Source organism: Pristiophorus japonicus, chromosome 3 (assembly GCF_044704955.1).
Source record: "Pristiophorus japonicus isolate sPriJap1 chromosome 3, sPriJap1.hap1, whole genome shotgun sequence".
NCBI classification, from domain to species: Eukaryota; Metazoa; Chordata; class Chondrichthyes; family Pristiophoridae; genus Pristiophorus; species Pristiophorus japonicus.
Genome location: NC_091979.1, coordinates 56,338,194 through 56,366,092, shown reverse-complemented (window position 1 = coordinate 56,366,092; position 27,899 = coordinate 56,338,194). Strand labels below are relative to the sequence as shown.

Sequence of the window (27,899 nt, the reverse complement as noted above, 5' to 3'; positions counted from 1 at the left end):
AGGGAATGATCAGCCATGATCTTATTGAATGGTGGTGCAGACTCGAATGGCCGAATGGCCTACTCCTGCACCTATTTTCTATGTGTCTATGTTTTTATGTAAATTATGGAAATTATTCAATCATAAGTTAAAATATATTTTATTCAAAAGTTTAACAAATATTTGTTTGTACTTAGCTTAACTTTAATAAACATATTCTTGTATCAAACTTTAAAGTTTTCACTTAAGATCACTTACAAACTTTAAGATCACTTAAAAACTCTAAGATCACTTAAAATCTTTAAGATCACTTACTAACTTTTAAACTTATAAATTTACATAACTTACAAAAAAACTTTTAATTTGAGAAATTACAACAGTAACAACAATAATAATAAAAGCAACAACAGCAAAGAAAGGCTGCACCCATCTCTCCTCCAACGTATTCTAAGACCAGCCACTGCACTTGATCTTGGTGGCTCCGCCCCTGCTCGCAAACAATGATGCAGCATTTCTCTGGTTGGTACCAAGCTTATTCTTTCAAACATCTCAGGTAATGCGTACTTCTTGATGGGGGGGAGGGGGCGGGCAGGGTTGCAGGCAGTTATGTGGAAGGCCCGGCTTGGGGTTGGTCTGGGGATTGGAGTGGGAATGGCAGTTGATTCTGTGAATGAGTACGCGGTGTGGGCGTGTTCCCTTATTGCAGCAGCGAACTTCAAAATTCCCTCCCTCACATGCCCTGAGAGTATCTAAACTACCTCCAACATGCCCTCCCTCATGTTCATTGAGAGTGTTTGATCTACCTGTGACATTCCCTCCCTCATGTTCACTGACAGCGCATCAGCTGCCTGCGACATTACCTCCCTCATGTGCACCGACATTCTTTCTGCTGACTGAGATATTACCTCCCTCATGTTCCTGGACAGCATTCCCATTTCTCATGAGAGTGTTGTTACTTCTCCCGACAGGCCCGATACCTCATCACCCACCCCACTGATGGTGTCCAGGAGTGATCGCATAAGGTCAATGCTCTCCGCACCCATTGCCATTACCTGAACCACATCTGTTAGATCCTGCACCTCAGGAGAGTGCGGTCGAGCTCTCCTTCCCCTCCTCACCCTGGGTGTGGCTCGCAGCAGCCAACTGGGACCTGCAGCCTGGGATGGTGAGGCGCTGGGTGTGGCTCGTTGCACCCACTGGAATCCCCAGCCTCGGACGGTGGGAACCCATGGAATGTCCCATCAACACTCAAATCACTACTCAGGGAAGGGGCTAGCAACTCAATGGATGGCACCTGCACCTCCTCTAAAGTGAGTACAACAGTGGGAACTTAATCCATCCCCTCCCCCTTCCCCTCATCACTATGCTCTTGGTCTGGAAGGTGGGATTGGAAGTTTTCTCCTCTTCAGGCTCATCTTTGCCTGAATCTTCTGCATCGTCAGGATTGGTCTCAAGTTCTGCAAAATATAATAGAACAGAAAAATGGTCAGCAGCAGAGGAAGGGGCAGGGTGTCATGAGTAGACTCACACAGCACAGGCAGCAGGCTGCCTTGAAGGACCACAATGAATGATAGCACATTGCATCAACCGAAGCGTAGCTGACGGTGACATCCCCATGAATCAAAGCATGGCTAGCCCGCGCAGTACTTAAAATTTAGGAAAGCCAGACTGTGGAATTTGCAGGACTTACTCTCTCCTTCAAGTGTGTGCAGTGGTGGTTGCTTTTCTCCAGGCAGGACCCATCAAAACAGCGATCCTCTCTTCCAAGAATGTTAGTGGGTGCAGATTTGGCGGGCCTCCTCTGTTCGAGTTCTCTCTCTTTTGTTGTTTGCCACTTTCCTCTGCAAAGATGAAAATATAACTTTTTAGAGAGGGTGTCTTTCTGCTGGGTAGGACATACAGATGGTCACATTTACAATTTCAATTTAAGTGAATAAATGAAAATACTACTGTTATATATGCAAACTTGTATTTACTCTGTACAGCCACCAGAGGGCTCATCCCCTGGAGTCCCAAGTGATCCCATAATCCCTTGGGAGCAAAGATATTTAAGGAGGCCTCACAGGTTGGAGAGACACTCTGGAGGCCTTCAATAAAAAACCAAGGTCACACTTTACTTTCAGCTCACAATGTTCAGTCTGACTCTTTCTCCATACATAACAACTGGCGATGAGATACAAATAGCAAACCCAAAGATGTAGAGAACAGTGGGCATCCTGGAGAAATTTTCGGAGGGAAATGATTGTGAAACTTTTGTGGAGCGACTCGACCAATATGTCGTGGCCAACGAGCTAGATGGGGAGAGAATGCTGCCAAACGAAGGGTGATTCTCTTCACCGTCTGTGGAGCACCAACGTATGGCCTCATGAAGAATCTGCTCACTCCAGCAAAACCCATGGAAAAATTGAACAACGATTTGTGCACACTGGTCCGAGAGCATTTGAACCCGAAGGAAAACGTTCTGATGACAAGGTACCGGTTCTACACCTCCAAAAGGTCTGAAGGCCAGGAAGTGGTGAGTTATGTCACTGAGCTAAGACGCCTTGCAGAACATTGCGAATTTGAACGACATTTGGAGCACATGCTCAGAGACTTTTTCGTACTTGGCATTGGCCACGAAACCATACTTCGCAAACTTTTGACTGTAGAGACCCCAAACTTGAGTAAGGCCATAGCGATAGCCCAGGCGTTCATTGCCACCAGTGATAATATGAAGCAAATCTCTCAGCACACAAGTTCTGCTGCAAGTATTGTGAACAAAGTGACGTTGTTTTCGAATCGTAACGTACAGAGCAAGTCACACATACCTGCAGCTGCACGTCTGCAGATGTCTCAGGGTCCAACATCAAGGGTGATGAATGCAAGGCCATTAGCATCTTGTTGGCACTGCAGGGGTGATCATCATTTCCATTCATGCCGATTCAAAGGGTACGTTTGCAAGGGCTGTGGAACAATGGGACACCTCCAACAAGTGTGTAGGCGAGCTGCAAATCCTGTTAAAGCTGCAAACCACCATGTTGCAGAGGAGGACAGATCTATGGAGGATCACGATGAACCAGAGCCTCAGACCGAGGAGGCAGAGTTACATGGGGTGCACACATTCACCAGAATTGTCCCCCGATAATGCTGAATGTTGAACTAAATGGACTCCCGATGTCAATGGAAGCTGAACACAGGGGCAAGCCAGTCCATCATGGGCAAAAAGACTTTCGAAAGGTTGTGGTGCAACAAGGCCTCAAGGCCAGTCTTAATTTCAGTTCGCACGAACCTAAGAACTTACACAAAAGAACTGATTCCTGTAATCGGCAGTGCTATCGTAAAGGTCTCCTATGATGGAGCGGTGCACAAGCTACCATTCTGGGTGCTACCGGGCGATGGTCCCAAGCTGCTTGGCAGGAGCTGGCTGGGAAAGATTTGCTGGAATTGGGACGACTTCCGAGCGCTATCGCCCACTGACGACACTTCGCGTGCCCAGGTCTTAAACAAATTTCCTTCGCTGTTCGAACCAGGCATCGGGAAATTTCAAGGAGCAAAAGTGCAGATCCACCTAATTCAGGGGGCGTGACCCATCCATCACAAGGCGAGAGTAGTACCGTACATGATGAGTGAAAGGGTAGAGATCGAGCTAGACCGGCTGCAAAGAGAGGACATCATTTCACCGATTGAGTTCAACGACTGGGCCAGTCCTATCTTCCCTGTCCTCAAGGGAGACGGCACCATCAGAATCAGTTGCGATTACAAAGTAACTATCAATCGTTTCTCCCTGCAGGACCAATACCCACGACCAAAGGTCGATGACCTCTTTGCAATGCTGGTGGGAGGAAAGACGTTCACGAAGCTGGATCTGACTTCAGCCTACATGATGCAGGAACTGGAGGAATCATCGAAGGCCCTCAGCTGCATCAACACGCGCAAAGGTCTTTTTGTTTATAACAGATGCCCGCTTGGAATCTGATCAGCGGCGGCGATATTCCAGAGAAACAAGGAAAGCTTATTGATGTCGGTCCCCCACACCGTGATCTTCCAGGACGACATCTTGGTCACAGGTCGGAACACAGTCGAGCATCTGCAGAACCTGGAGGAGGTTCTTAGTCGACTCAACCACGTGGGGCTCAGGTTAAAATGCTCGAAGTGCGTTTTCTTGGCACCTGAAGTGGAACTCTTGGGAAGGAGAATTGCAGCGGATGGCATCAGGCCCACCAACGTGAAGACGCAGGCAATCGAGAACGCACCGAGGCCACAGAACGTGACGGAGCTGCGGTCCTTTCTGGGACTCCTGAACTACTTTGGTAACTTCTTACCGGGTCTCAGCACACTGCTAGAACAACTGCACATCTTACTACGAAAAGGGGATGAATGGGTTTGGGGCAAAAACCAAGAAAATGCCTTTGTAAAAGCGAGAAAATTGTTCGGCTCAAACAAATTGCTTGTGTTGTATGATCCATGTAAGCATTTGGTACGAGCATATGATGCCGTCATCATATGGTGTCGGGTGTGTATTGCAACAAGCTAATGATTTTGGGAAACTGCAACTGGTTGCTTATGGATCCAGGAGTCTGTCGAAAGCTGAGAGAGCTTACAGCATGATTGAGAAAGCAGCATTAGCATGTGTCTATGGGATAAAGAAAATGCATCAATACCTGTTTGGGCTAAAATTCAAATTGGAAACTGACCATAAGCCACTTATATCCCTGTTTTCCGAGAGTAAAGGGATAAATACCAACGCATCGGCCCACATCCAGAGATGAGCGCACATGTTGTCCGCATACAACTATGCCATCCGCCACAGGCCAGGCACAGAAAACTGTGCTGATGCTCTCAGTAGGCTGCCATTGCCCACCACGGGGGTGGAAATGGCGCAGCCCACAGATCTAGCCATGGTTATGGAAGCATTTGAGAGTGAGCAATCACCTGTCACTGCCCGGCAGATCAAAACCTGGACAAGCCTGGACCCCTTATTATCTATTGTCCAAAGCCTTGTGCTTCACAGGAGCTGGTCCAGTGTCCCAGTGGAAATGCAGGAAGAAATAAAGCTGTTCCAGCGGCGCAAAGGTGAAATGTCTATATAAGCAGACTGCCTTCTGTGGGGCAATCGAGTAGTGGTCCCTAAGAAGGGCAGAGACACCTTCATCAATGACCTCCACAGTACCCACCCAGGCATCGTAATGATGAAAGCGATAGCCAGATCCCACGTGTGGTGGCCCGGTATCGATGCGGACTTAGAGTCCTGCAGTCACAGATGTAACATATGCTCTCAGTTAAGCAATGTACCCAGGGAGGCGCCGCAATGTTTATGATCTTGGCCGTCCAAACCGTGGTCTCGGGTACACATCGACTATGCAGGCCCGTTCTTGGGTAAAATGTTCCTTGTGGTTGTAGACGCGCATTCCAAGTGGATTGAATGTGAGATAATGTCGGCTAGCCTGTGCGCTGCCACTACTGCAAGCTTGTGGGCCATGTTTGCCATTCACAGCTTACCCACTGTCCTGGTGAGCGAAAACGGGCCATGTTTTACCAGTGTCCAGTTCAAAGAATTCATGACCCGTAACGGGATCAAACATGTCACATCTGCCCCGTTTAAACCAGTGTCCAATGGTCAAGCAGAGAGAGCAGTGCAAACCATCAAGCAAGGCTTGAAGAGGGTAACTGAAGGCTCACTGCGGACTCACCTATTCCGGGTCCTGCTTAGCTACTGCACAAGACCCCACTCGCTCACTGGGATCCCACCTGCTGAACTGCTCATGAAAAGAACACTTAAGACAAGGCTCTCGTTAGTTCACCCTCACCTACATGAACAGGTAGAGAGCAGGCGGCTTCAACAAAGTGCACACCATGATAGCGCAAATGTGTCACGTGAGATTGAAATCAATGATCCTGTATTTGTATTGAATTATGGACAAGGTCCCAAGTGGCTTCCCGGTACTGTTGTGGCCAAAGAGGGGAGCAGGGTGTTTCGGGTCAAACTTTCAAATGGACTCATTCACCGGAAACACTTGGACCAAATCAAACTCAGATTCACGGACTATCCTGAGCAACCCACCTTGGACCCTACCTTTTTTGATCCCCAACATACATACCAGTGGCAACTGGCACCACGGTTGACCACGAAGCAGAACCCATCATCCACAGCAGCCCAGCAGGGCCCAACACACCAGGCAGACCAGCAAGGCCAACTGCACAGCAGCCCAGCGAGGGCCCAACAAATGATTCAGCAACACCAGCTTTCACACCAAGACGATCAACCAGGGCAAGAAGGGCCCCAGATCGACTCACATTGTAAATGTCCGGACTGCTCACCGTGACTGGGCTCTCCTCCATTTAGTTCCGGTGTTTGGTCACCTGTGGTGGAATAAACTCTACGTCGTGTTCTTCCTCTGTTTCTTCTATGCGGTTGCTGAACTTCCTTTTAGTTTGATCCACGTGTTTGCGTCAGATTTGTCCATTGGTAAGTTTAACTACCAAACCCTATTCCCCTCTTTGGCAATCACAGTGCCTGCAAGCCGTTTGCGCCCTGCAGCATAATTAAGAACAAAAACAGGGTCATTGACATCAATACATTGCGCCCTCACATTCCTGTCATGATAGTCACATTGTGATTGATGCCTGCTCTCAACAATTTCTTTCATAGTAGGGTGTATAAGGGATAACCTGGTTTTGAGCATCCTTTTCATTCGCAGCTCTGCGGGTGGAACCCCTGTGGGCGAGTGTGGTCGGGATCTATTGGTCAACAGGAGGCGTGATAAGTGGCTTTGTAGCGAACCGCCTTGAATTCTGAGCATCCCCTGTTTGATTATCTGCACTGCTCGTTCCACCTGGTTGTTTGAGGCCAGCTTGAACGGTGCCGTTCTGACATGGTTGATTCCATTGCCTGCCATGAAGTCCTGGAATTCAGTGCTTGTGAAGCACCGGCCATCGTCGCTGACCAAGATATCCGGTAGACCATGGACGACGAACATTGCCCGTAGACTTTGTACCGTGGCAGGGGGTGTGTTTGAATTTAAAATGGCACACTCAATCCATTTGGAGTAGGCGTCTACTATAACCAAAAACATTTTTCCCATGAAAAGACCTGCGCAGTCCACATGGATGCGTGACCATGGCTTGGCGGGCCAGGAGCAAGGGCTAAGGGGGGCTTCCCTGGGTGCGTTGCCCAGCTGAGCACACGTGTTGCACCTGGGAACACAAAGTTCCAGGTCTGCATCTATCCCTGGCCACCAAACGTGTGACCTGACAATTGCCTTCATCATGACAATGTCCGGGTGCTCATTGTGAAGTTCTTTGATAAACACCTCTCTGCTCCTCTGGGGCATGACTACTCAGTTTCCCCACAGTAGGCAATCGGCCTGAATCGAGAGTTCATCCTTGCGCCCATGAAACGGTTTAAATTCCTCAGGGCTTGCCCCGTACGCGGCTGCCCAGTTCCCGTTCAGGACACATTTCTTAACTAAAGACAGTAGCGGGTCTTTATTTGTCCAGACTTTAATCTGACGGGCTGTCACAGGTGAGCCTTCGCTTTCGAAAGCTTCAACAGCCATGACCATCTCAGCATTATGCTCAGTTGCCCCTCAGTGGTGGCTAATGGGAGCCTGCTGAGTGCATCGGCGCAGTTTTTAGTGCCCGGTCTGTGCCGAATTGTGTAGTCATAGGCGGCTAACGTAAGTGCCCACCTCTGTATGCGGGCTGATCCATTCGCATTTATGGCCTTGTTGTCGGCGAAAACGGACGTTAGGGGTTTGTGATCTGTCTCCAGCTCAAATTTCCTGCCAAACAGGTACTGGTGCATTTTTTTTACTGCATATACACATGCAAGCACTTCCTTTTCGACCATCCCGTAGCCCCTTTCTGCCTGGGCCAGACTTCTGGAGGCATAAGCTACCGGCTGTAACTGACCATTGGCATTCAGATGCTGCAACACACACCCGACCCCATAGGACGATGCATCCCACGTTAGTTTCTTACACAGGTCATATAATGTTAACAGTTTGTTGGAGCATAACAAGTTGTGTGGTGTATCAAAAGCCCTCTCCTGGCTGTCCCCCCAGACCCAATCACGACCTTTGCATAGGAGCATGTGTAGCGGCTCTAACAGCGTGCTCAATTTGGGAAGAAAGTTCCCAAAATAGTTCAGGAGCCCCAGGAACGAATGCAGCTCCGTTGTGTTACGGGGCTGGGTGCTCTCTGGATCGCTTCTGTTTTGGACGCAGTGGGCCTGATCCCGTCTGCTGCTCCCCTCATCCCCAGGAATTCAACCTCTGGAGCCAAGAAGATGCACTTCGCCTTTTTCAGTCGCAGCCCTACCCGGTCCAGTCTGCGTAGCACCTCCTCCAGATTGTGGAAGTGTTCTTCAGTATTGCGACCCGTGATGAGGATGTCGTCTTGAAAAACCACCGTCCTTGGAATCGACTTGAGGAGGCTTTCCATTTTTCGCTGAAAGATCGCGGCGGCCGAACGAATCCCGAATGGACATCTGTTATACTCAAACAACCCCTTGTGTGTCGTGATGGTGGTCAGCTTCTTCGACTCACTCACCAGCTCCTCATGTAAGCTGAGGTCAGGTCCAATTTTGAAAAAAGTTTTCACCGGATAGTGTCGCAAAGAGGTCCTCCGCTCTCAGTAGCGGGTACTGGTCTTGGAGTGACACCCGATTGAAGGTGGCCTTGTCATCGCCACATATCCGCCTTGAGCACCGGCACGATCGGGCTCGCCCAGTCACTGAATTCGACTGGCGAGATGATGCCTTCCCTCAGCAGGCGGTCCAATTCGCTTTCTATCTTTTCCTGCATCACGTACGGCACCGCTCTGGCCTTGTGGTATACTGGCCTGGCATCCAGGTTTATGTGAATCACTACCTTGGCCCCCATGAAAGTGCCGATGCCGGGTTGAAATAATGAGTCAAATTTGTCCAGGACCTGTGAGCATGATACTCGCTCCACAGAAGAAATTGCATTGACATCGCCCCATTTCCAGTTCATGACAGCAAGCCAACTCCTCCCCAGTAGTGCGGGACCACCCCCCAGGATAATCCAGAGTGGCAACCTGTTCTCCGAATCTGTGTGGGTCACGACTACCGTGGCGCTGCCTAGCACCGGAATGATCTCCTTTGTTTCTGTCTGTAGCTGTGTGTCAATCGGCAATAATTTTGGCCTCCTGGCCTTGGACACCCACAACCTTTCGAACTGTTTGATACCCTTCAGGGACTGGCTGGCCCCCGTGTCTAGCTCCACTAATACTGGGATGCCATTGAGAAACACTTTCATCATTATCGGTGGCGTCCTGGTATATGAACTGTATATGTGCTCCACATGAACTTGGTGAACTTCAGTTTCCAGCGATTTCCCCCAGTATTCATTTGGCCTCGTAGGGCTTACATCGGGCCCGTCCTCCTCGTACATCAACCTGGCTGCAGGCTTCCTGCACATACGTGCTAAGTGACCGCTGACGTTGCAGTTTCTGCAGGTATATTGCTGATACCTGCAAGCTCTGGCTGGGTGTTTGCCTCCACACCTCCAGCATGAGCTGGAGGCCCCGTTGTTGGAAACAAAAAGTCCATTACCAGTCGATCGTCTCTGACTGTCTCTGTAACTGTCCTTAAGCGCACCATTAACAGGTATTGATGGCCCCATTACTGGCCGCATTGTCCATTGTAATGGCATGAATCGCCGTTCAGCTAGCCATTGCCTCTGTTGAATTCCCCCTTTGGGTTCGACTGCATGCTGGGGCATATCTGATTGCCCTTGTCTGCCTAGAGAACTGTGTGCCGCATTAACAATGTTGACTCCCTGGTCGTTTGCCGCATTTGAGCCAAGATTTTTGTCATACATCATTCTGGTCTCTTCCTCCCCTGAGATAAATGTCTGGGTTATCAGAGCCGCCGCTTCTCAGGTCAAATCTTTGATCTCAATCAGTTTCCTGAAAACCCCAGTGTGCCCGATGCCCTCAATAATAAAGTCTCACAGCATATCTGCTCTGCATGCATCTGTGAACTTACATAGACTCGCCAGTCTGCCACGAAGTCAGGAACGCTTTGCCCTTCTCACTGCCAGTGCGTGTAAAACCGGTGTCTCGCCATGTGCATGCTGCTCGCCGGTTTAAGGTGTTCCCCAATCAACTTACTGAGCTCTTCAAACGTCTTGTCCGCCGGCTTCTCTGGCATTAGAGGGTTCTTCATCAGGGAGTATGTTCTGGATCCACAAACCGTCAGGAGATGAGCCCTGCGTTTGTCGGCCGAATCCTGTCCCAATCATTCCTTAGTGACAAAACTTTGCTGTAGTCTCTCAATAAAGTTGTCCCAATCATCACCAACACAGTACCTCTCTTCTGTGCTGCTAGTGGCCATGCTCGCTTGGTTTAAATCCCAGTTTCTCATCGCTAATGATATGTCCTTACTATACAGTATAAATCCACATGAGGCCCATACTTGAGAGAAGGTCACTCTGTGACCAGTTATCTTTATTACCAAGGCCTCAAGTATGAAGGTGGGTGGAGCTTCCCCTTTTATACCTGAAAGTCCAGGTTAGGAATGTCTCCCACAAATTCACCCGCTTGTGATCAATGTTCTCAAGGTGTACAACTTAGGTCAGCTTATACATGGGTTACAATGATAGTTGAATACATGACAATTACTTACATTAACTTCTTGATCAAGGTCCTGCCACTTCTTTTTGCACTGGCCTCCAGACCTCAGGTGGTCACCATTGCACAGTAATCTTCTGCAAGTTGGTTCCAGTGTTTCTTCATTTCTTTGGGTAGAACTTTTATGTGACCTGTGCTGGTGTTCAACTCCTGCCATCTGGTCTCAATCACAGTAAACTGGTGCCTCCACTTCATCCTGTAAGAAATTATTGGTCCTTGCGCCACGTTGCATCTTGTATTGCAGCTCCGGTTTTTCCAATGAGAATTAAAGTTCTCACACGCAACTGGCTCTTTAAAAATGGACAATTGCAGATCAGGAGCTGTACATTTTTTCCATGCAGATGCGCAGAAGAGATGGTATTGTTTTTTTCGGAGCAGACAGTTGGCTCCACCGCACCCCCCCCCGCCTCCCCCAAGGCTACAGGACAGGCTGCACGGTGCAAATTTTGAAAATAGAGCGGGGAAACATGACACATTTATTTTTGGAGTAGTTCTGGCCTAGAAAAACGGGCGTAACTCTGGCAATATGCCAAAAAAACTCTGGCAATGTTCCAAAAAACAGCTTTGGGCAAAAGGAGTCCAATGATATGCTCCTTTTTTAGAACTCCTTGTGAGCCAGGAGGAGCAAGTGTGCTCCGCTCAGGCCCATCAAGGAGTTTCCACCCCCCTCTCCTTCCATTGTCTGTCAGGGACTGTCCTGCAGGGCCTCTGCTGCTACATTTCTTCTCCTGCCTGCTGGCCAGACTGTAATATTATCTGAACGGAGACAGATTAGGGGAGGTGCAACGAGACCTGGGTGTCATGGTACATCAGTCATTGAAAGTTGGCATGCAGGTACAGCAGGCGGTGAAGAAGGCAAATGGCATGTTGGCCTTCGTAGCGAGAGGATTTAAGTATAGGAGCAGGGAGATCTTACTGCAGTTGTACAGGGCCTTGGTGAGGCCACACCTTGAATATCATGTACAGTTTTGGTCTCCTAATCTGAGGAAGGACATTCTTGCAAATGAGGGAGTGCAGCGAAGGTTCATCAGACTGATTCCTAGGATGGCAGGACTGACATATGAAGAAAGTCTGGACTGACTAGGCTTATATTCACTGGAATTTAGAAGAATGAGAGGGGATCTCATAGAAACATATAAAATTCTGACGGGATTGGACAGGTTAGATGCAGGAAGAATGTTCCCGATATTGGGGAAGTCCAGAACCAGGGATCACAGTCTAAGGATAAGGGGTAAATCATTTAGGACCGAGATGAGGAAAAACTTCTTCACTCAGAGAGTTGTGAACCTGTGGAATTCTCTACCACAGAAAGTTGTTGAGGCCAGTTCGTTAGATATATTGAAAAGGGAGTTAGATGTGGCCTTTACGACTAAAGGGATCAAAGGGAATGAAGAGAAAGCAGAAATGGGGTACTGAAGTTACATGATCAGCCATGATCATATTGAATGGTGGTGCAGGCTCGAAGGGCCGAATGGCCTACTCCTCCACCTATTTTCTATGCTTCTATGTTTCTATGTTTCTAAATCTGTCCAGCTGTCAGACGGGAGTCTGCGAAGAGTTATTGAAATGAGGACCTGACGTTAAAATCAGCGAGAGGTCATCAACCCGAAACGTTACCTGTGTTTTTCTCTCTCCATAGATGCTGCCTGACCTGCTGAGTATTTCCAGCATTTTCTGTTTTTATTTCAGATTTCCAGCATCTGCAGTATTTTATTTGGAGATATTTCAATCTGATTAGGTGCAATATAAATACAAACTTCAATAATGCTATTTACATAGCAATTGTCTCAAGATGCCTTACATGAGACCAGGGGGTCGGGAACAGAAAGTAGAAGAGAATTTATGACAAGTCATGGTTGAAGGGGTAGATTTTAAGGGGAGTTTAGAAGGTGAAAAGAGAAATTGTCAAGAGGGGTTTAGGAAGAGTGTTGTAAAGTGTAGTGGTTCAATGACCTTCCACCAACAGTGAGGTGAAAGGAGGAGGGAGCAAGAGCGAAGGATGTATACTAAGATGCAAGGTTGGAGAAAATTGTAGAAGTAGGGTGGAGAAAGGCCTTAAAATAATTTGAGAATGAGAATTTAAAAGTTTATGTACTGGGGATGTGCAACCAGTGGAGTTTGGGGAGCCCAAGATGAAAGTATGGGACTTCGTATAAGCCTTATTTTTTTTATTCATTCATTGAATGGCCATCCCTAATTGCTCTTGAGAAGGTGGTGGAGAGTCACCCTTTTGGCAACTGTGTGGCCTGCTCCGCCATTTCAGAGGGTAATTAAGAGTTAACCATATTGCTGTGGGTCTGGAGTCAATTATAGGCTGGACCAGGTAAGGACAGCAGATTTCCTTTCCTAAAGGACATTAGTGAACCAGATAGGTTCTTACGACAATCCAGTAGTTTCATGGTCACCATTACTGATGCTAGCTTTTTATTCAGATTTATTTCATTAACTGAATTTAAATTCCCCTGCTGCTGTGTTGGGATTTGAACACCTGATCATTGGTCCAGTCTTCTGGATTACTCATCATCATCATCACCATAGGCAGTCCTTCGGAGTCGAGGATGACTTGCTTCCACCCTAAAGTGACTTCTCAGATGACTGAGGAGTCCAATGCGGGACCGACAGTCTCTGTTACAGGTGGGGTAGACAGTGGTTGAAGGAAAGGGTGGTCGTGATGCACGTTCCTTCCGCTTGGTTTCTGCTTGTTCTCGGCGATGAGACTCGAGGTGTTCAGCGCCGTCCCGGATTCTATTCCTCCACTTTGGGAGGTCTTGGACCAGGGATTCCCAGGAGTCGGTGGGGATGTTGCACTTTGTCAAGGAGGCTTTGAGGGTGTCCTTGAAGCATTTCCTTTGCCCACCTGGGGCACGCTTGCCAGCCATGTCAAAGCTCCGCATACTAGTCCAGTAACATAACCACTATGCTATCGTTCCCTTTGGTTGAGCTGAAGTTTATGTAAAGAAGACAGAATGAACTTGCATTTAATTAGCGCCTTATCATGTTCTAAGGCTCAAAGCATTTCACAATCAATAAAATTGGCAGCTAATTTGCTCAAAGGTCCCACAAACAACAAAGGAGGGTTCGTAGGGTGGAAATTAGGTGGCTGATGTGCAGGGAAGATATCAATCATAGAGGTGATGAAGGCATGGATGGTGGGGGTGAGCAAGGGACTTATGCAGGAAATTTTACCAAGGTGTTAGTAGGCAGTCTTAAATGACAGAAGAGATATGGGCTCTGAACCTCAGCTCAGGCTGAACTAGGCAACCAGACTCCACACTTCAGGAACAGCCTGAGCAAGCAGCTGGGAAGGGGGAAGGAGTATGCACATGAGACACAAAATGTGCAGCAGCAGCTGAACACAATGGCTTCAGTCTTTCTGATGTTGAACTAGAGGAGGTTTGGGCTGTACCAGAACTTGATGTCCAACAGGTAGCCATAAAACACAACAGCATGCATGGAGTAAGACTGAAGAGTGGAGACTACTTTTGCATTATTTATCATTTGGTTCACATATGGAAGCTATCCCAGTTTATACAAATGATCTAACTGAGGGATAGTGCATACATAAAGAACTGGTGGGGCTGAGGTTGGTGCCTTTTATGTGAAAGATGACTATGCCGGAATGGGAGAAGAATCCTTAGGAGGAGATGTACTGGTTACATTGGGACCAATAGAAATGTAACCGAGTTTGGAATCAATGACATTGAAAGCGATAGAAAGGTAAAGAAGGATGAGGAGAGATGATGCGTTGTAGTCACAGTCAATGTTGAGTTTGACCAGGGTGGTCAACTGCTGTTGATGGGATGCTAACCAGATAAGATCCTGCAAATCCATTAGGAGGATAGGCACTCCAACATCAGTGTTCTCGCTCAGGCCAACAGCTCCAGCATCGAAGCCACACTCGACCAGCTCCGTTGGGCGGGCCACATCGTCCGCATGCCCAACACGAGACTCCCAAAGCAAGCACTCTACTCCTACACGGCAAGCGAGCCCCAGGTGGGAAGAGGAAATGTTTCAAGGACACCCTCAAAGCCTCTTGATAAAGTGCAACATCTCTACCGGCACATGGGAATCCCTGTCGCAAGACCGCCCTAAGTGGAGGAATAGCATCCGGGAGGCTGTTGAGTGCCTCGAATCTCGCCGCTGATAGCATGCAGAAATCAAGCGCAGACAGCAGAAGGAGCATGCAGCAGACCAGACTCGCTACCCACCCTTTCCTTCAACCACTGTCTGTTCCACCTGTGACAGAGATTGTAATTCCCATATTTGACTGTTTTACTCACTTTTAGAGTGGAAACAAGTCTTCCTCAATTTCAAGGGACTGCCTATGATGATGATGTTAACCAGGCTGATAGAATTTTAACAGGGATGCAAAAGCTAAATACTGCTGATGCTGGAATCTGAAATAAAAACAGAAGATGCTAGATATCTCAGCGGGTCAGGCAGCATCTGTGGAGGTAAAAACAGAGTTAATATTGAAGGTCAATGGCCCTTCGTTAACTCTGTTTTTCTCTCCAAAGATGCTGCCTGACCTGCTGAGATTTCCAACATTTTCTGAATTTTAACAGGAAATGGTGGGAAAGGTAACCATAGAATCATAGAACGGTTACAGCACGGAAGAAGGCCATTTGGCCCATCAAGCCCGTGCCGGCTCTCTGCAAGAGCACTTCAGCAAGTCCCACTACCACACCTTTTCCCCGTAACCCTGCAAAAATGTTTCTTTCAGGTACTTATCCAACTCCTTTTTGAAAGGAGTCTTTTTGATTGAGCCTGCCTCCACCACCCTTTCAGGCAGTGCATTCCAGATCCTAACCACTCGCTGTGTAAAAAAGTTTTCTTTTGGTTCTTTTGCCAATCAACTTAAATCTGTGTCCTCTGGTTCTCGACACTTCTGCCAACGGGAACAGTTTATCTCTCTCGACTCTGTTTAGACTGCTGGAGATGGATGGCAATTATGCATTCAAGGACCTTGGAGAAAAAGGGAGGTGAGGAAACATAGAACATAAGAACATAAGAATTAGGAACAGGAGTAGGCCATCTAGCCCCTCGAGCCTGCTCCGCCATTCAACAAGGTCATGGCAGATCTGGCCGTGGACTCAGCTCCACTGACCCGCCCGCTCCCCGTAACCCTTAATTCCCTTATTGGTTAAAAATCTATCTATCTGTGATTTGAATACATTCAATGAGCTAGCCTCAAGTGCTCCCTTGGGCAGAGAATTCCACAGATTCACAACCCTCTGGGAGAAGAAATTCCTTCTCAACTCGGTTTTAAATTGGCTCCCCCATATTTTGAAGTTGTGCCCCCTAGTTCTAGTTTCCCCGACCAGTGGAAACAACCTCTCTGCCTCTATCTTGTCTATCCCTTTCATTATTTTAAATGTTTCTATAAGATCACCCCTCATCCTTCTGAACTCCAACGAGTAAAGACCCAGTCTACTCAATCTATCATCATAAGGTAACCCCCTCATCTCCGGAATCAGCCTAGTGAATCGTCTCTGCACCCCCTCCAAAGCTAGTATATCCTTCCTTAAGTAAAGTGACCAAAACTGCATGCAGTACTCCAGGAGCGGCCTCACCAATACCCTATACAGTTGCAGAAGGACCTCCCTGCTTTTGTACTCCATCCCTCTCGCAATGAAGGCCAACATTCCATTCGCCTTCCTGATTACCTGCTGCACCTGCAAACTAACTTTTTGGGATTCTTGCACAAGGACCCCCAGGTCCCTCTGCACCGCAGCATGTTGTAATTTCTCCCCATTCAAATAATATTCCCTTTTACTGTTTTTTTTCCCAAGGTGGATGACCTCACACTTTCCGACATTGTATTCCATCTGCCAAACCTTAGCCCATTCGCTTAACCTATCTAAATCTCTTTGCAGCCTCTCTGTGTCCTCTACACAACCCGCTTTTCCACTAATCATTGTGTCATCTGCAAATTTTGTTGCACTACACTCTGTCCCCTCTTCCAGGTCATCTATGTATATTGTAAACAGTTGTGGTCCCAGCACCGATCCCTGTGGCACACCACGAACCACCGATTTCCAACCCGAAAAGGACCCATTTATCCCGACTCTTTGCTTTCTGTTCCCCAGCCAATTCTCTATCCATGTTAATACATTTCCTCTGACTCCGCGTACCCTTATCTTCTGCAGTCACCTTTTGTGTGGCACCTTATCGAATGCCTTTTGAAAATCTAAATACACCACATCTATCGGTACACCTCTATCCACCATGCTCGTTATATCCTCAAAGAATTCCAGTAAATTAGTTAAACATGATTTCCCCTTCATGAATCCATGCTGCGTCTGCTTGATTGCACTATTCCTATCTAGATGTCCCACTATTTCTTCCTAAATGATAGTTTCAAGCATTTTCCCCACTACAGATGTTAAACTAACCGGCCTATAGTTACCTGCCTTTTGTCTGCCCCCTTTTTTAAACAGAGGTGTTACATTAGCTGCTTTCCAATCCGCTGGTACCTCCCCAGAGTCCAGAGACTTTTGGTAGATTATAACAAATGCATCTCTATAACTTCCACCATCTCTTTTAATACCCTGTGATGCATTTCATCAGGACCAGGGGACTTGTCTACCTTGAGTCCCATTAGCCTGTCCAGCACTACCCCCCCTAGTGATAGTGATTGTCTCAAGGTCCTCCCTTCCCACATTCCTGTGACCAGCAATTTTTGGCATGGTTTTTGTGTCTTCCACTGTGAAGACCGAAGCAAAATAATTGTTTAAGGTCTCAGCCATTTCCACATTTCCCATTATTAAATCCCCCTTCTCATCTTCTAAGGGACCAACATTTACTTTAGTCACTCTTTTCCGTTTCATATATATGTAAAAGCTTTTACTATCCGTTTTTATGTTTTGTGCAAGTTTACCTTCGTAATCTATCTTTGCTTTCTTTATTGCTTTCTTAGTCATTCTTTGCTGTCATTTAAAATTTTCCCAATCTTCTATTTTCCCACTAACCTTGGCCACCTTATACGCATTGGTTTTTAATTTGATACTCTCCTTTATTTCCTTGGTTATCCATGGCTGGTTATCCCTTCTCTTACCGCCCTTCTTTTTCACTGGAATATATTTTTGTTGAGCACTATGAAAGAGCTCCTTAAAAGTCCTCCACTGTTCCTCAATTGTGCCACCGTTTAGTCTGTGTTTCCAGTCTACTTTAACCAACTCTGCCCTCATTTCACTGTAGTCCCCTTTGTTTAGAAACATAGAAACATAGAAAATAGGTGCAGGAGTAGGCCATTCAGCCCTTTGAGCCTACATCACCATTCAATAAGATCATGGCTGATCATGTAACTTCAGTACCCCATTCCTGCTTTCTCTTCATTCCCCTTGTTCCCTTTAGTCGTAAAGGCCACATCTAACTCTCTTTTGAACATATCCAATGAACTGGCATCAACAACATTCTGTGGTAGGGAATTCCACAGGTTAACAACTCTCTGAGTGAAGAAGTTTCTCCTCATCTTAGTCCTAAATGGCTTACCCCTCATCCTTGTATTATGTTCCCTGGTTCTCGACTTCCCCAACATCGGAAACATTCTTCCTGCATCCAACCTGTCCAATCCCGTCAGAATTTTATATGTTTCTATGAGATCCCCTCTCATTCTTCTAAAACAAAGATGAATTTGGGGTGGGTTTTTTGAACAGGCAGGGGGTGACAAAATTAAAAGAAGAGTACATGAGGAAAGGAGAAAGTTGAGAATATCAGCAAGCATTGGGGTGAGGAGAGATCATTGAGTGATATTATTAACATAAACACTATTCTAAGTTCCACAGAAAAGTGATATCTTTGGAAACTCTAAGAAATAATTATTAAGAAGAGTAAACAAAATCAAGTTTGTGTAATGCTTTTGTCCCATGTTTCAAAAAAATAATGACTTGATGAATTGAACCTTGGAGAAAACCATTGTAGGCAAATACATATGACAAAGGAAGGGATATATGGGAGACGGATTACATTTCTTTGACCTACAATACATTGAATGAGGGACAATTTAAAGTCTTCCACACATCCTTACACCTAAGCTGCATACTCTCAAAGGTCCCCAAGGCATGCTGGTGACACTGTGATGCTTCATATATTTTGGTATTGCAGAAGATTATGCAGTCCCTGAGATTCAATCAGGTTTGAAATTAAATAATTGTCAACATAGATATGCCAGATGACCAAAGTATTTCTGTGCTCAGCCTCCCAGCAACCAAATTGATTAGCTTTGCTGAGGCAAAGTATAAAATGGAGAAGCACAAATCCCCCAGAACTATTCAGTGGATTCTATTCCTTTGGGGTTATTGCTCTTTTAGCAAAATGTGTTTGCTATCTGTCTTAATTACATTGGCTGTAAAGCACTTTGATAATTCTGATGGTCATGAAAGGCGCTATATAAATACAAGTCTTTTTTTCTTTCTTTTAAGTTAGCACAAACATACCTAGATCATACCTGTACAAGAGAGTTACATCTCTCGAAAAAAGGATATTGTTTTTCAGTGATATCTGCCTCTGCCCCTGTCAGCTGAAAAAAATGTTCTGCATGTATGCTTGATTATTAGCTCACCAACTTAGTTCTTATATAAAATAAAAACAGAAAACGGTAGAAACATCAGCAGGTCAAACAGCATCTCTGGAGAGAGAAACAGAGAGAATTCAGCATTCACAGTATTTTGATTTCTTACACTTGGTATAGTGTCAAAATTCGAAACTACTTTCTTTTCATGCTGCAATGTGCAGAATTAGTCGAAGAAAAAACAACTAAAAAACGTTATAAAAACTAACAGAATTTGCCACTAATGCTATGTGGCTGCTGCACTAGAGCTCTTTTGCCAATGCACCCCATCCTTCTAGCCTAGCTCTCTGATATCTCTCAATTCCTTAACCCCTCTCCTTGGTCTCTGTTTTTTATACTCGGTGACCATTCTCGATTGATAATCTTCATCCTTCTTGACTCCCTTTCCTCCTCCACCCCAGACCTGTCCTCGCTCTTGTACAGACTTATTATTCTATAAATTCATTAGTGCACGTATATGGGCATGAAATGGCCAAAAAATTGATACACGCGCCAGAAGACGGAGGCATCAGGATTGTCCAATATTAGTGCTTGGGCCTCATTAACCTAACGCGGTGAGCAGCTTGCACAAATGAAGCACCCGATGCAGCTCATTGTTCAGCCAGGAGGGAAAATCATCTGATTCGGACCCTGGTCGTGGCCCTCACATATTTCCTGGTAGGGGGGAGATGAACGGCAGGGGATGAGCATGATCTGGCAGCGGCTCGTAGTATTGTTGTGGTGGCCGGGGAGCACTTTAAGGTAAGTAAGAAAATCATTAGTTATGATCTCTTGGGCAGTCTCCAGCAGTGCCTTTAAAGCTCCAACTGGTCTTCATGCATTTTACAAATGGGTCCTGAAATAAGTGGAGGATCATGAGGTCTCTGCTCGTTATGGGCATCTGCCAAGGCCTCCTAAAAACAAGGCCCTGACGAATTTAGCAGTGGCCTGAATGCAACTGGAGTTTGGGCGTGGAGCATTGCACTGCTAAATTCATCATCGTTGTGCCTGTGTTACCACTGTAAATTGGGCAGAACAATGTTGAATTTCTGCCCAACTGTTTCCTTCTTCCTCAATATACTAATGAAGCTCCCACTGACAACTCTAAATTCCCTATTCCCTTCACTCTGTGTCGCTCGCTCCCATCTCACTTCCCTGAAACTAATCCCATTCATCATATCGTTCCCCTATCTCCCCTCCCCATCCACTCCCTCCTTCATTAACACAGTGGGGGTAAATTTAATTTTTATTGCTGGGTGATCGCAAATAAGCAGCCTGTTTTACACCTCGCCCAAAATGGAAGCGAAAATTGGGAAGGTATAAAATGGACTACTGATTTCCTATTACTTGTTTGTGGCTCGGTGATAAACATTTAAAAGATCCCAAGTTTGTTTCTCCTGTTTCTCCCATGGGCACCCACCAACTATCCCTTTGCACTGCTCTTCAAAGTGTCTGAGTTCTTTTGAATAAAGTCTATCCCACCCATAAACTCATCCTTGGAGTTGTCTCAACATCCTGGGCCTTGGACAAAAATCTGTCCCTTAGACAGTAACTCTTTCCCTCTCTCAAAAGCTGTCTCACCTGATTTAATGTTCACCAAGTCCGCTCCTCTTACTCACATCCAAATCCTCCTTGGGCACATTCCCACTTCTCTGCTCCTTCTCTATGTTTAAACACTTCATTCTCCTCTCTCGTTCCCATCTCTTCTTCAAAATCCTCATCATCAGCCGCATCCCTGGACTCCTGGCTGCCTTACTCACCAAACTCTCCTCCTTCCTGTCTGTTCTCAGCATCTGCACCAAGGAACTTTACATCCAAGGTGATTTCAACTTTTTTATGAATTCACCCTCTGCCACCACAGCTGACTTACTTGCCCTCCTTTAACTTCACTCTCCACCCGTACACGTGTCCACCCCTTGACATTTTCATCACACATGACGTCAAAACCTCAATGATCTCTATTACCAACATGGCTCTTTCCAATAACTTCCTCTCCTTTAACCCTGGTATCCCCCAGCCTGATCCTAATCCTTTGATCACTACCTTGGAAAAAAAACTATTTTTCTTTCTTGCACAACCTCTTTCGAGCCTTTGTTAATCTCAAGAACATCCTCATCCTCCTTTGAGACCCCTGCCACAACCTACTCCTGGACGGTCACCCATCCCCACTGCTCCTCCGATATAATAACCACCACTCTGTAAAATATAGCCTATCGTCATTCGCCATGGCCTGCATTCTCACCCAAAATAAGACCAAAATCCCTATCACTTTTGTCTTCGCTAAACTTCTCTGGCTATCTGTATTCCGGAGAATCCGACTTTGATTGTGATCAGCGAAGGAGGACCAAAAAATTGATGAAGAAAGGGAAAATAGAATATAAGAGCAAACTAGCGAGAGACATAAAAACAGATTGTACAAAGGCAAAGATTAGCAAAAGTAAATGTGGGTCCCTTACTGGCTGAGACAGGAGAAATTATAAAGGGAAACGAGGAAATGGTAGACAAATTAAACAAATACATTGGCCGGAATCTTATCAGTCCTGGGAGTGCGGGTTTGGAGGTACGCCTGCTGTCAAAATGGCTGTGATTGACAGCAGAGCGAAATCCCGCTCTGAATCTTTTGTGTTCCTAACACAGATGAGGCTGCACACAAGGAGGTTAAAGTAACAGTGACCTCAGTCTTTAATAAGACACTCCAGAGTGAGGAACAGGCCTTAGGGGCCGACTTATATACAGTGCTCCCTTGGGACTTCAGGAGATGAGCTCCCTTGTGGCGGAACATAGGAGTGCATGCTTTACAGTTACACAACATCACTCCTCCCCCAAAGTCAAAGTGAAAACTATTTACAAGGTGAGGCAGTCGGGAGTCTTTCTTTCCCTGGTGGACCACCTCAGTACAAATGTATGTTCTGGTGTGTTGGCTGTGCCCTCGCTGGGCTGGTGTGTTGTTGGCCCTGCAGGGCTGCGAGGTGAGCCTGGCTTTGCTGGGCTGTTGGGCATGATGTCTTCGATTTCCTGGTCCGGCGTGGTGTTGTTGATCCTTTGGGTATGTGTTGTGGCTCGAAAAAGGTGGTGTCTGCTGTGGGTTGTTCAGGGCAGTCTGTGAACCGCAGCCTCGTTTGGTCCAGGTGCTTTTTGCAAATTTGTCCATTGTCTAGTTTGACTACAAACCCCCTAATCCCTTCTTTAGCTATCACCGTGCCCGCGATCCACTTGGGACCATGTCCATAGTTTAGCACATACACAGTGTCATTCAGATCAATTTCCCGTGACACAGTGGTGCGACCATCGTTTACATTTTGTTGCTGCCACCTGCTCTCTACCTGATCATACAGGTTGGGGTGAACCAGCGAGAGTCTGGTTTTAAGTGTCCTTTTCATGAGTAGCTCAGCTGGGGGCACCCCTGTGAGCGAGTGGGGTCTCGTGCGGTAGTTGAGCAGTACTCGGAACAGGCGGGTTTGGAGTGAGCCTTCTGTGACTCGTTTAAGGCTCTGTTTGATGATTTGTACTGCCTGCTCTGCCTGCCTATTGGAGGCTGGTTTAAACGGGGCTGAGGTGACATGTTAGATCCCATTGCGGGTCATGAATTCTTTAAATTCGGCACTGGTAAAACATGGCCCGTTGTCACTGACCAGTATGTCAGGCAGGCCGTGGGTGGCAAACATGGCCTTCAGGCTTTCAATGGTGGTGATGGCGGTGCTTCCCGACATTATTTCACATTCAATCCATTTTGAAAAAACATCCACCACCACCAGGAACATTTTATCAAGAAACAGGCCTGCATAGTCGACATGGATCCTCGACCATGGTCTGGAGGGCTAGGACCACAAACTTAGTGGTGCCTCTCTGGGCGCGTTGCTCAACTGAGCACACACCCTGCATTGCCGTACATAGGACACTAAATCAGAGTCGATACCGGGCCAACACACGTGGGATCTGGCTATCGCTTTCATCATTACTATACCCGGGTGTGTGCTGTGGAGATCCGAGATGAACGTCTCTCTGCCCTTTTTTGGTAGCACTACATGGTTACCCCACAACAGGCAGTCTGCCTGAATGGACAGCTTGTCTTTTCGCCGCTGGAACGGTTTGATTGGCTCTTGCATTTCAACGGGGATGCTGGCCCAGCTCCCATGCAGTACACAGTTTTTTACAAGGGACAGCAGAGGATCTTGGCTGATCCAAGTCCGAATCTGCCAGGCCATGGCAAGTGATTTAATATTTCCAAACGCTTCCATGACCATCAACAAGTCTGTGGGTTGCGCCACCGTCAACAAGTTTGCAGGCTGCGCTATTTCCACCCCCGTTGTGGGCAAAGATAGCCGACTGAGAGCATCCGCACAGTTCTCGATGCCTGGCCTGTGATGGATGGTATAGTTATACGCTGATAGTGCGAGTGCCCACCTTTGTATGCGGGCTGAGGCATTAGTATTTATCCCCTTGTTTTCACCGAACAGGGATGTGAGGGGCTTGTGATCGGTTTCCAGCTCAAATTTGAGGCCAAACAGGTACTGATGCATTTCTTTACCCCGAACACACACGCTAATGCTTCTTTCTCAATCATGCTGTAGGCACTCTCGGCTTTAGACAAGCTCTTGGAAGCATAGGCGACAGATTGCAACATCCCAGCAACGTTAGCTTGTTGTAATACACATCCAACTCCGTACGACGACACGTCACATGCTAGCACAAGACTTTTACACGGGTTATACAATACAAGCAGCTTGTTGGAGCATAACATGTTTCTGGTTTTCTCAAAAGCAATTACTTGTTTTTTTCCCCATACCTAGTTCTCACCTTTGCGCAATAACACATGTAGTGGCTCTAAAAGGGTGCTTAATCCCTGTAGGAAATTACCAAAATAGTTGAGTTCCAGGAACGACCGCAGCTCCGTGACGTTCAGTGGCCTGGGCGCGTTCCTGATAGCCTCTGCCTTGGCGTCTGTGGGTCGAATGCTGTCCGCCGCGATCTTTCTCCCCAAAAACTCCACTTCTGTTGCCATGAAGATGCATTTCGACCTCTTCAGCTGCAGCCCTACGCGATCCAGTCGCTGGAGGACCTCCTCCAGGTTTTGTAGGTGCTCGGCGGTGTCCCGACTCATGACCAATATGTCGTCCTGAAAGACCACCGTGTGTGGTAACGACTTGAGTAGGCTATCCATGTTTCTCTGGAAGATCGCTGCAGCTGACCGAATACCAAACGGGCATCTGTTGTAGATGAACAGTCCCTTGTGCGTGTTGATGCGGGTGAGGCCCTTCGAAGACTCCTCCAGCTCCTGCGTCATGTAGGCCGAAGTCAGTTCGAGCTTGGTGAACGTCTTGCCTCCTGCCAACGTCGCAAATAGGTCATCTGCCTTCGGTAACGGGTATTGGTCCTGTAGCGAGAAACGATTAATAGTTACTTTATAATCGCTGCAAATCCTGCCTGTGCCATCACTTTTGAGTACTGGAACAATCGGGCTGGCCCACTCGCTGAATTCCACTGGGGAGATGATGCCCTCGCGTTGCAGCCTGTCCAGCTCGATTTCCACTCTCTCCCTCATTATGTGAAGTACCGCTCACGCCTTGTGATTAATGGGTCGTGCCTCTGGGATCCGCACCTTCGCCCCGGAAACGTTTCCAATGCCTGGCTTAAAAAGGGAAGGAAATTTGTTAAGAACCTGGGTACATGAGGCCTCATCGACATGTGATAGCGCTCGGATGTCATCCCAGTTCCAGCGGATTTTGCCCAGCCAGCTCCTTCCAAGCAGTGTGGGGCCATCGACCGGGACAATCCAGAGTGGCAGTTCGTGTACCATGCCCTCGTAGGTGACCTTGACCATAGCGCTGCCCAGGACAGTGATAGCCTCTTTGGTGTACGTTCTCAGTTTCATGTGGATGGGGCTCAGGGCTGGTCTGAATGCTTTGGTGCACCACAGTCTCTCAAACATCTTTTTACTCATGATGGATTGGCTAGCGCCAGTGTCCAGTCCCATGGCTATGGATAAGCCATTCAATTTTACAATTAGCATTATAGGTGGATATTTTGTCGAAAATGTGTGCACCCCGTGTATTTCAGCAACTGCCTCCTCTCTCTGAGGCTCGAAATTGCTTTGATCCACCATGGACTGATCTTCCTCTGTCACGTGGTGGTTAGCAGGTTTTGCAGTGCTTGCAGCTCGATGGCAAGCTCGTTGGAGGTGCCCCATTGTTCCACAGCTCTTGCAAACATACCCTTTGAAGCGGCATGAATAGGCTGAATGGAAGCCTCCACAACACCAACAAGGCGTGAATGACCTTGCATTCATCCTTTGTTGGGGACTCTGAGTCATCTGGGTCACCTGAGGCCTGCTGGCAGTTGCAGACTCGTGGGTTCTGCCCTGTACATTTCTGCTCGCAAACACAGTTCCAGTTAATTTATGAACATTGCTAGCACTTGTGTGCTGAGAGATTTGTTTGGTGTTATCAATGGTGGACATAAACGCCTGTGCTATCGCAATTGCCTTACTGAGGGTCGGTGTCTCTATAGTCAAAAGTTTTCATAGGATGGTCTTGTGGCCAATGCCCAGTACAAAAAAGTCTCTGAGCATTTGCTCCAGGTAGCCATCAAACTCACATTGTCCTGCAAGTTGCCTTAGCTCGGCAACGTAGCTCGCCACTTCCTGACCTTCAGATCGCTGGCACTGTGTAGAACCGATACCTCGCCATCAGCATGCTCTCCCTCAGGTTAAGATGCTCCCGAACCAGTGTACACAGCTCCTCATACGACTTATCTGTGGGTTTCACTGGAGCCAGAAGATTCTTCATCAGGCTATAGGTCGGTGCCCCGTAGACTGTGAGGAGGACCGCTCTCCTTTTTGCAGCGCTTCCTTCTCCATCCAGCTCGTTGGCTACAAAGTACTGGCCTAGCCGTTCGACCTAGGCTTCCCAGTCCTCACCCTCCGAGAACTTCTCCAGGATGCCCACAGTTTTCTGCATCTTTGCGTTGGATTTGTATTCTCGTTGCCAGTATCTGTAAAGCATGCACTCCCATGTTCCGCCACCAGGGAGGTCATCCCCTGAAGTCCCAAGGGATCCCAGCATCCTAACACAGATGAGGCTGCACACATGGAGGTTAAAGTAACAGTGACCTCAGTCTTTAATAAGACACTCCAGAGTGAGGAACCGACCTTCGGGGCCGGCTTATATATAATGCTCCCAAGGAATGCTGGGATCCCTTGGGACTTCAGGGGATGAGCTCCCTGGTGGTGGAACATGGGGGTGCATGCTTTACAGATACACAACAGAATCCACCTTCTTCTAAGTTGCCGAAGTGCCAGGCAGCGGTTCATCGTCCTGACACCAAGTGGCGGGCCAGCCAATTAACATCATTAAGAGGTACTTTAAAGTTACTTAAAAATAATTTTACCAGGTACTTACCATTTTTCCAAATTTTTTTTGAGGTTCACATCCCTTGGGGAACAGGTCAGTTAAGTGTGTTGGGTACTCAATGACCCTCCATTGCTTTGACTAATTGGCAGCTGCAGAAGTGGTATAAAAGATACCATTTCACAGCTGTTCACTTTCTAATCCCAGAAGCTAAACCCTTCAGGATTTGGAATACACATTTCTGCTGTATGCAGGATGCAAGTGTTTGTAGTGAACTCTCTATCCACTATCACCTCGGTAAAATAATGGGACTAAAGGTGGACAATTTCCCTGGACCTAATGACATGCATCCTGGGGTCTTAAACGAATTGGCTGCAGTGTTAGTGGATGCATTCGTTGTAATCTAGCAAAATTCCCTGGATTCTGGGGGGGGTCCCAGCAGATTGGAAAATTGCAAATGTAATATTCCTATTTAAAAAAGGAGGCAGGCAGAAAGCAGGAAACTATGGACCAGTTAGCCTAACATCTGTCGTTGGAAAAATACTGGAGTCTATTATTCATCATCATCATAGGTAATCACTCGAAGCGAGGATGACTTGCTTCCACACCAAAAAGGGATGAGTTCAGAGATGTTTCAATGAAGGACTTAATATTCCAGATCCCGAACTACATCATGAAGAGTGGAAGATGCCTGTGCGTGGATTTTTTAACGTGTGGTGGCCGTTGGACATCAGCTACCACATGGGCTTGACAGAGCTAGGTCTTGGTCTTGGTAAGAATTACCCAAGACGACTGGAGACCAGCTCTGCTGCACGGACCTAGTGCGCACACATGTCGCAGTGTGGGCTGGCCCGTGCTGCCCCAGAGCCCTCGCCACTTCGGAGTCCCAAACTCACGCCTTTCCTGGGCTCCGGCCACTTCCGGTAACTTATTAAGGAAGCAGTAACAGGACATTTGGAAAAGCAAAATTCGGTCAGGCAGAGTCAGCATGGTTTTTATGAAAGGGAAATCATGTTTGATAAATTTGCTGGAGATCTTTGAGGATGTAACAAGTAGGGTGGATAAGGGGGAACCAGTGGGTGTGGTGTATTTGGATTTCCAGAAGGCATTTGACAAGGTGCCACATAAAACGTTACTGCACAAGATAAATGTTCATGGGGTTGGAGGTAATATATTAGCATGGATAGAGGATTGGCTAACTAACAGAAAACAGAGAGTCAGGATAAATGGGTCATTTTCCGGTTGGCAAACAGTAACTGGTGGGGTGCCACAGGGATCGGTGCTGGGTGCTCAACTATTTACAATCTATATTAATGACTTGATGAAGGGACTGAGTGTAAAGTAGTCAATTTTGCTGATGATACAAAGATGGGTGGGAAAGCAATTGTGAG

General features: G+C 47.0%; 1 long non-coding RNA gene across 1 annotated transcript; it reads right to left on the bottom strand.

The window, feature by feature from the left end:
- Positions 1–299: 299 nt before the first annotated feature.
- LOC139259735 (uncharacterized) lies at positions 300–11,753 on the bottom strand. The gene is made up of 4 exons (XR_011592647.1): positions 10,607–11,753; positions 6,277–6,490; positions 1,670–1,820; positions 300–1,436 (listed from the first exon to the last, which is right to left on the bottom strand). It is a non-coding gene; the product is annotated as an uncharacterized lncRNA (long non-coding RNA).
- Between the last annotated feature and the right edge of the window lie 16,146 nt (positions 11,754–27,899).